Here is a 10,717-nt window from a genome sequence, read left to right as displayed (position 1 = left end):
CTAATTGAATCCCCATTCTCGGTAGAATTCAATCTCAACCTTTTAAAATAAAAATTAGATAAAAAAATAAATAATTAGAAAAATAATAATAAGATAAATCAACAATATTATAAGATAAATAATAAAAAAATAATAATAACAGATAAATAAACATATAATTAGATAAATAAAAATAATAATAGTAGGATAGTTTTGATGCCTTCTTGGTTTCTCCTCCTTTCAACTTGCCATTCTTTATGGCACTTTCAATAATTTCTCCAGAGATTATCATGTCGGTAAAATTCTTTTTTGCATTTCCTATCATCTTTTCATAATAGGGAGACTTCAAAGTGCTGACAAATAACACTGTAATTTCTTTCTCAGTCAAAAGAGGTTGTACTTGAGAAGCAACATCCCTCCACCTCTGGGCATACTCTTTAAAAGACTCGTTTACCTTTTTCTCCAAATTCTGTAAAGACAAATGATAAGGGGCCAAATCGATGATATGTCGATATTGACCGATGAAGTCATGTGCCATATCGCTCCAAGAGCGAATGCAATTTCTGTCCAGCTGAACATACCATCTGGTCACGGAGCCAGTAAGACTATCCTGGAAAACATGCATCAAGAGTTTTTCATCATGAGCATGAGCTGTCATCTTTTTGTAATAATGGTGATGTGGGTTTTGGGGCACTTTGTACTGTCATATTTTTTAAATTTTGGTATTTTGAACTTATGAGGAATAACCATATCAGGAACTAGGCAGAGCCCAGCAGCATCAACTGACCCATAAAAGCTAAATCCTTCCACAGCTCATAGTATTTGCTCTAACATACTAATCTTGAAGCTTTCCTGAACTTTCACTCTTATATTTTCTTTCTCCTTTTCTTTTAAATCATCTAGATCAGGAATTGGCTCTACTACCTTTTCAGTGAAGACAGGATTTACATAGCTATTATATTACCTTGAGATGGAAACTGATGGTATTCCAGGATATGTTGGATATACGAAGTGTTGTGGCGGAACCTCTTGAGTAGTCTGGGCTTGAGGTGGGCCAAAACTTGGAGGGTACAAAGGGTCAGCCACTTCTTGTAATGGAGAAACTTGCTGGCTTGTATTTTCTTCAACTCTTTCTTCTTTATTCATGTTATCAAGAGCCTCCAGAATCTTGCTTAGCTTACTTTCAATCTTTTCTTATGCTTTTTTTATCTTCTCAGATCTATGAAAATTTTTTTGCTCTATTTATCTTACTCTGGATCTTGTGTTGTATCGATGGGCAGGGTTTTTACTAGATGAAGTTATCCTGGAACCTTGAGTACCATACTCATGATTAGAAATGTTATGCTATGCTTTATGTATGATGCTTTGATGCACAAATGAAATGTACATTTTCTTGAATGAAATCTAGTATGAATACAAATGATTATGTTAAAACATGATCATGAAAATAATGCAGATGCATATAATCAGACAAACAACATAGTTAGTTCCATGGATGAAATGAAAGTGATGATGATGCATAATGTTACATATGATAATGAAAATGATGCATAAAGTTAAACAATCAAAATGATTAGATAAACACCATTTTATGTCCTAATTTTGGGGTATATCTATCATTGGGTAGAAATGGCTTTATTTTAGGGTTAGGCACTTCTAAGGTTCACTATATGCGATTTTAAGGTCAAAGTCTAAAGGTCCTCAAATTGTTCCTTACATCCTTATCCATCACAGACTAGTAAGGTACCCTAATCCTCACCCATTACAGGCTACAAGCGAAAAAGGTTCAATTTGAGTGGGAGTATTTCGCTAGCCACTGCGGAGGCATTAGACCTCATGAAAGTAATAGGTACTTTACTCCCTCATAGAGAGACGGAGCTCGGGTGTAGAGCTCATGTTATGCACATGCATATGAACGACATAGTTAACAAGGTAAATAAACATGAATGAATAATAACACATATATACAAACATGTTCAATTTTATTAGGCTTTTGGATAACACAGACTATTTGCTGGCCTAACTCTCAAGATCCCTAGTGGAGTCGCCAAGCTGTCATAACGTCTAGATCCGAGGATCTATCGCTACACATTGACTTAAGGGGGTCACCACCAATCTTTTTTATCTAGGTGCGATTGGCCACCTATGAAATCTAGCCTTCCAGGGAACACCTAAGTTTAAGGGTCCCTAAAAGAATAGGCTCAGGTTTACTAACCAGAACAGGGTTCGGGAGTTTGGTTATGTGTTAGGAAGATTATAGTACCCTCACAACGCCCATCAAAAGATGGTACCAGCTTAAATTTGTGTTATCCAATGAGCCTTAAAATTTTACCAAGTAATTAATTATTAAAAATTATTCTCAATTGACTCTAATACTTTTAACAAAAAATTAAAAAAATTCCCTCACTTCAGGAGCATGTAAGAAAAACTATTGTTTCACTTGTAGAGGCTCTATCGTCGGATTATTTAAAGAAAAATCAAAATCAAAATCAAAATAAAAAAGAAGGAAATGATGATTGTTCTTGTGCAGGGAAAATTGATACTTTCAAATTTTCCCAAAAAATATTTTTTTTGGAAATTTATTTTTAAGAAAAATTGATACTTTCAACTTTTCTCCAAAAATATTTTTTTTGATTTTTAATAAAAGTGAAAATAAAAAATAAAGAACAGTAAAACAAAAATAAAAATAAAATGAAGATAAAAAGAATATTAAATAAACCTAATCTAATAAATAAATAAAATAAATAAATAAATAAACAAATAAACAAATAAATAAAAAATTCAAAAAAAAAAAACTTGGAGCGGCTCGGAGTACGGCTCGGCTCGGCTCAAGGAAGAGAAACGGCTCGGAGGAGCGGCTTGGGTTCTCGGCTTGGCTATCGGCTTGGAGGGAGAAGGCACGCGCGGGTCAGGAAGCGGATCGACGCTCGGGTCGATCTCGGTAAAATGCGCGGATCCTCTGGATCACTTAAGGCAAAAATGACGTCATTTTGGGAGGGTATATAAGGCTCTTCCCTCTGTTTTTTGGTAAAAAGCTCCTCCCCTCTCTCTCTCTTTTTCCTTTTTCCTCTCGTTTCTCTCTAAACAGTCGAAGAACTCCGATTGAATGTTCATCGGATTCTGGAAAATTTCACTGGAATCTGAGTTTTTCGCCAGAAGTTCACCGGAAGTTGGTCGGTTTCTGGGATCCTTCACCGAAAACTGGGCAGCTCGTCGAAAACTTCAAAGTTGGCCGAAATTTTCGTCAAAAAATGCAACTTTTGTCGAAAAATTCAACCAGAATCTGGAATTTTCCAGAAATTCTCAGAAAAAAAATGCCAAAAATCTTCAAAAAATTTATGCTAATTCCCAGAACCCTTCTAAACCTTTTCTTAGCTTTCTATACGCCTTTTTTTCTCTCAAATCAGAGGCTTTGCTCACTGTTCTTTTCTCTGTTGCTTTTGTTCTAGAGGGTCCTTTTTATAGGGATTGATCAGGAGTTCCTGATCAATCTCAATTCCTTTTTGGATAGGGATTCAATCTTTGAATTCAATCTGAATTCTAATTGAATCGCCATTCTCGATAGAATTCAATCTCAGCCTTTTAAAATAAAAATTAGATAAAAAAAGATAATTAGAAAAATAATAATAAGATAAATCAACAATATTATAAGATAAATAAATAAAAAAAATAACAGATAAATAAACATATAATTAGATAAATAAAAATACATATAAAATAAAATGAAAAAGAGGAAAAAAAAAGAAAGGGAAAATAAAATAAAAAAAAATATATTAATAAATAGTAATAATAAATAAATAATAAATACATAGGATATAAAGGAATATATATACATAAAATATAAAATAAAATAAAATAAAATAAAAATAACAAAAATATAAAACAAAATTGGGCTTACCCATTTGGACCAGGCCCAATTGATCCAGGCCTGGACCAAATTGGGTGTCTACAAATATTTTATATGATTACTTGAATGATTTTTATTATATTTATTTGCATGATTTATTATGATATTTTTGCATGATATTTTGTATGGAGTTATTTATTTGTATTATCTATTATGATTTATTTTTAAATGATCTTTGCATGTTTTAATTTTAATATTATTGCATGATATTTATGAATTTTTCTATGATATTTATAATTTTTCTTTGATATTTTGAATAAATTTTTTTGCATAACAATGTTATGTAAATAAATAAAAGGATTTGAAATTTGAAACTGATAAGATATTTAATGAATCCGATGACAGAGTTTATTCAAGAAATGAGTTTATCTTGAATACTCTTGAGGTGAGAAGAATTTATTTTTTGGTGAAAGCCTAAAGATTTTTTTTTAATATTTAAATATCAAAATTAATAAAAAAAATCGTATTTGATTAAGGTTTAAATAAGATAACATGTGATTAATTTGATATTAATTTTGGGCATAATGGGATGCTAAAACCTTCTTTCACGTAACTAACTCTTGAATTTATTTTTGTTGATGTAGATCAAAACTTGTTATTTTTAAAGACCTTAGTTTAAATTTAGGATAACCTTAAAATGAATAGATTTACTTAGGTAAGTAATCATACGTAGATAAAAAATGATTGGTGGCGACTCTATATTTTTGTGTCTAATAAGCAGATTATTAGACTTGAACATTACGATAGTTTGCTGACTCCATTGAGAATATTAGAGAGTAAAGCCATTACTTAGTTGTGTGTTATCTTAAAGCTTGCTTTGGTGGTTTTATTATGTAATTATTTGTGATTTTTCATGTGCATTAACTTAATTGTTTATTTTGTAGCTTATGATTCTTTATATGTATTAATTTATTTGCTTATTTTAATTTTTTATGTATAAATTTATTTTAATTATTTGGATTGGCCTTACACATAAACCTAGCAATTTGTGTATTTTTTTCATGTAAAATATTAAAAATTTATGTTTTCATATCGTGTTTTACACAAAAATTACATGTCATAGTTTGTGTTATGAAAACATGAAAAACCTATTTATGGTTTTTGCTAAAATTTTAAACCATGTTATCTTTGTCTTTTTTATTTGTATCATTTTTATGTTGTGTTTGCAATTATCAAGTCTACTTACACACATTACACATGCCTTCATGCATAAGCTCTAAACCTAAGCTTTTTCTTAAGAGGGAGCAAGTACCTACACTATCGTGAGGTGATAACCTTCATATGAACTAGTGAAAACTCTCACAAAAATTGAATCCTTTCAATTTGAACCTATAATGGTGGGCGAGGATAGGCGTCTTTACTAGTTTATAATGGATACTGATGTAAGAAACAATTTAGAGGCTTTTAGATTATTAAACTTTTAAACCTCGCATGTAAATAAACCTTAAGAATCCTAACCTAAGTTAGAACTTTGCCTTCTCCTTTGATAAAAAATTCTAAATAGGTCAATGAAAAGACATTTATTACTATTCTGCTTGTTAAATTGTATATTGTTCCTTGTATATATTGTGTTTACTAACCTTTTTCTTTCTTTGTATGTTTATGCATTTGCATCATTAGATTTATCATAAGAAGTGATTGTCATAGAATAATTTTAACAAAAAGAATCTTAATTACATCCATGAAAGCCTATCAAAGTCGCTTATTGGCCTAAAAATGAAGTTTAAAGAAGCTCAACTTAAGAGAGGTGATTGGTTGCCAATCGATTATGTGTATATTCTCTTAGCTAGAATTCACTCAATCTCAAAATGAATGATCTTAGTGATTTGGTTAGCATTTAGAACTAATGGGATGTTGTTGCCAAGGAAGCTTTCTAAAATAAGTTTAGGGATCTAGCATTACTTCTTTTAGTTATTGTTGATGATCAACTCATTAGGGCTATGGTTAAATTCAGGGATCCTTCATACCACTACTTTGTGTTTAATGAAGTCGATATGGTGCTAACCATTGAAGTATATTCAACTTTGTTGCACTTATAACTCTATAATCCTGACAAAGCATATTAGAAGAACAAGAAGGCTGGTTACTAAAAAAAACTTGTTTAATGAATGGTAGTAGGTGTCTAAATTGTTAATGCTTGAGTAGAAGGAAAAGGTAAGGGTGCTGGCATTCCTTGGTCTATTGTTTATGATCTTATATACAAGTATTTGGGTATTGAAAAAAGAATGGATTTAATGGCATTGGCTCTTTATGGGATGATGGTATTTTTAAAGGCAATAAGGTATATTGATGTTGTAGTGGTGGATTTTTTTTATCAGCTTGGTTATAAAATCAACCTTGTTCATGCAATTTTAGCTAAAACTATTAGATTTTGAAACCGTTATCGTTTAAATGAAAATGGGTGTTTTACTAAATGTGCACAACTACTAATCATATGAATAAAAAATCTTATTGAGAACAATATAAGTAAATTTTGCAAGTCATATTTCACTTTAAGCATTTCCATCAAGGAATTTTATGAGAATGAATGGCCTACACAAAAGCCCAAGAAAACATGGATCTCATTCTTGCGCAAACTCACTAGCCAAGATGTGATATAAAGAGTTTTTTGGATGCTTTATAGACTAGTGCTATATAGTTGTGAAGATAAGTTTTAGATTTTTCTCTTAAGCCTTTGAGGTACAATGAATTATTCCCTAATTATGATGCAAAGAAAATATGGGTATGAACAATTTACCCTAACCATTTTTGAACTTAACAAGATGGAGTTCTCATATGATGAAACTAATTCCTCCATGAAAACAACAAAGGTCGTGCAAGCATAGAAGTTTCCTTAAAAGGAAAATAAGAGGAAGTGATCAAATGAGGTTACCCTTAAATACTTTGTGTGGTATATTATATGAGGTAAAGACATTGCATTGTTTGGAAAGACAACCCCAAATGGCCTAGTCAAATCACCATCTCTTGATCCCTTATTGGTAGTTGAAACTGTTAAAAGAAAGTTTCAAGTTTAAAAGGATGAATTGGAGTTGGAAAACAAAAGGCTAAAAAGAGAACTAGAGAAAAGGATGGACAAAAATGTTCAAGCACTTAGACAAGAAAAGGATGAATGAAAGAGTTTGTTTTCTAGCTTTAACATAACATAGTCATCCAACACTTGTCAATTGGCCCAACTTTTGAAAAAAATAGACAGTTGCAAGCAAATTTGTAAAAAAGTGAGGAGGCACTTTCTGAGGCAGAAAAGCACATTCAAATGTTCAATATGGTTATTATTGAAATTAGAATATAATGGTGGATGTGAATGAAAAATGTGAGCAAGTAAAGAAAGCATATGTGAGAAATTATGACCAATTGGATGCCTGCTTAACCAAATTACCATGGCTACTTACTAAGCCAAAAACATAGTAGAAAAAGTCAAAGAATGGAAGAAAAAGATGCCACTAGTTGAAGCACATGGTTAAGAACTACTAGATTTTCTCAATGAAGTACAAGACCAATATCGACAAATTAGAGATTTCTCTCCACAGTAAACGTAAAAAACTAAAAAAATCTTTTTTTATCAAAGCCAAAAATTAGGTAAAAAAATCACATAACAATTAGAAACACCACAGTCCTCACCAAATGATGAAGAACCTAGAAGCAAAAGCCAAAAAAGTTTATGATTTGTTTAGGGAAAAAGCCTCGATTGAAAGAGGTTTGATAAGAGAAGAGACAAAAAGAAGAGACAAAAAGAAGAAAAATAGAATAAAAAAAAAACATAGTTCAATTGCTGGAATGTTGAGGGGAAAATGACGGAGAAAAAAAAGAATAAAGAGAATAAAGAAAGAAGAAGAGAAAAGAAAAAGATGGAGAAAAAAAAAGAGAACAGTTTTAGCTTTTATAAAGAAGAAGAAAATAGATGAAGAAAGAAATGAGAAGAAGGAAAAAAAAAGAAAGAATGGGAAGAAAGAGAAAAATGGGACTTGAGTTTTCAAATTTAAAAACCAATTTAAAAAAAAAAAAAAGAAGAGAAGCTGCAGTTAAAAAGGATAATAGGAAAAAATGAGGTGCCAGTCGGAATCAACCGACTTGGATCCACCACTAGGCCCGACTTGTTTTAGCCAAGACCTAGTCCAAGAGTTCATTTTAAAGCTGAGACTTCCTTTTGCCTTGGGTTCATTTTAGGTTTATTCCCAAAATTTAGTTTGTTATATTCTTTTATCCTTTTATTTATTTTATCATGTTGTTATGTGCATTTAGTTGTTTTAATGTCTTTTTGTATTAGATTTTCGTAAAAAAATATTTGTGGATGATTGAAATTGACAAAATAAAATTTGGACTAAAAATAAATTATAATAATTTGATGGCAAAAATAATTGGCTTTAAGTATGGATTTTTTTTCTTAGAAATAAAATACAGGGTAATATTTCTAAATGAAAAATAGTTTTGGACCTTACTTAGGTATTTGAGAGATTCCAATAATTATTCTTCATAAAAAATATTATCTTTATTGTTTTAAAGAAATTATTATGAAAACTTTTTAGAAAAAAATTATTTTTTAATTCCACCTAGATATTTGGGAGTTAAAAAATATATATAAATAAAAATAATTTTTTAACACAAAAAATGTCATTGTTCTCTTAAATAAAATTCATTTAAATATATATATATATATATACATGTAATAACATGCATCATTTATTTTATGTTGATATTGTCATGTATGCATTTCATGCATTAATAATAAATAGTAAGGTATCATTTTTAAAATTTTTCTTTAGGAAAGTAAAATAATGTTTTTATAAAAGAATTGAATGATTTTGAATACCTTGCCTAGATATTGGATGGAATTCAAATAATGTTTTGGATGAATAATTTTCTTATATTTCGCCTAAGTATTGAGAAATAAAGAAAATTTTCCCTCACTAAAAAAAAAATTTCAACCTTAATTTTTTTTTTCCAAAAAAGATAATGATAAAATATTAGATTAAATGCATGTAAGATAGATCAATTTGATTAATTGCTTGTATTTGTATAATTTATTTATCTAATGTTGCGTCATGCCTTAAAATAAAAAATGTGAATTAGTAATTGATAATTTTTAAAATTAGTTTTTTTTTGTAAATAATGGTTAATATACCTATGTGAAAGTAATCACTGAGAGCTTGTTTAGATATTGGAAGGTTTTTCAATAATTATGTTTTATGAAGGAATATTATGCCAAAATTTAAGAAAAATAGTGAGAATTTTAAGTAGAGAATTTCTTTTTTTGAAATTTTGCTTAGATATTGAAGAATTAAAAAATATTTTAATACTAACGATTTTCAACTCATTCCTAAATAAAAGGTTCTAAAAAAAGATTTTTATGAAAAAATAAGTTTTGATGGAACCATTTTTACATATTAGGATTAAGATAATTTTTATCATTAGTAAGGGTAACATATAATCGATTGGTACCATTTTTTAAACAAGTATTATGGGGGTGCTAATTCTTCCTCACATGTAATTGACTTCCAAATCCAATACTATTTTTGTAAACCATATTATCTTTTTGATAAACTTTAAACTTATTTTATTAAAAGATAAACTTTTTAGGTGGCCAACCATACTTTGTTAGAAAAGATTGGTGGTGACTTGCCTTATTTTGAAACTTTTAAAATTTTCATCTAGTGGTTTTCAAAATCGTTATGACAGCTTAATGATTCTACTAGAGATGTCATTTTTTAGAGAGTTAGGCCAAAATTGATTATATATTATCCTATGTTTTGATTTAATGGTCTTAGTTAATATTTAAATTTGATTTTCTAAAAAAAATGTTCTACATTGCATCTATATTTTGATTGTGTGATTTATTTGAGGCTAAATGTTCAATTTAAGATTAAATATTTGGATGGTTGCTCAATTCAAGACTAAACGTTTTATTTTATACGAATAAGGATCAAACGTTATCCACTTATAACAATATCATATTTTTATTAACAAAAACGTAACTATGAAAGACATGCATCTTGATAATGTGTAACATGAGTAAATTAAAGCTAACCTAGCATTTTTATGTTGATATGTCACCCAAAACAGGACAAAGAAAAGTGAAAATAATAATTAAAAAATTAATTTCATAAAAGACAAACTTTTACTTTTCAACTTTCTTTTTTTTTTTTTTTTATTCTTTCTTTGTTTACTATAGCTTCAGATTTTTCTTCCCAGCTCTCATTCTCACCATTTCATAGATTTGCAAAAGATGACTTTTTTGTTTTTCAAATTTTTTTTCTTTTTTTTTTCTATTCAACCCATCTCTTTTAGTATCTATTTTCCTTCTTTAATTGTAACTTTCTTTCCTTCTAACAGCTTTATTCACAATATAAAATTTGTGTGCTTTAATTAACAAATTTTCTCTTTCTTAAAAAAAAATACATTGAAATTTCTCTTAATCCTACCATAATCAATTTTCTCAAATCTTCAATCAGTAGAAGAATAACTTAAATTAATGAAAATTAATAAAAACCAAAACAAATTATCCAACACAAAAATCCAAAACACAAAATATTAACTAAGAAAATCAACCATTAAGCATAAACCCAATTTCAGTATTGAAATCTTATTCTTCAGAGCTGCTAAAATGGTTTCTCCTTAAGGTTCTATTCTGATTAGATGATGACACATATAAAATTGGCTTAAGCAACAATGATCATGCCTACGGCATAAGATTTGTAGTGAGAAAGGTTTCATTAGATGAATGAATGAAGGTGAAAGAGGTTAATTAGTTTTTGCAAATATATTTTGATTTTAAGAAATTCTTGTTTGATTAGGTTTTTTTTTTTTTTATATGTTTTATCTAGAATTAAAAAAGAG

The sequence above is a fragment of the Durio zibethinus genome, chromosome 2 (genome assembly GCF_047325235.1).
Source record: "Durio zibethinus cultivar Kanyao isolate XHJ-2024 chromosome 2, ASM4732523v1, whole genome shotgun sequence".
NCBI classification, from domain to species: Eukaryota; Viridiplantae; Streptophyta; class Magnoliopsida; order Malvales; family Malvaceae; genus Durio; species Durio zibethinus.
This window is presented reverse-complemented; position numbering follows the sequence as displayed.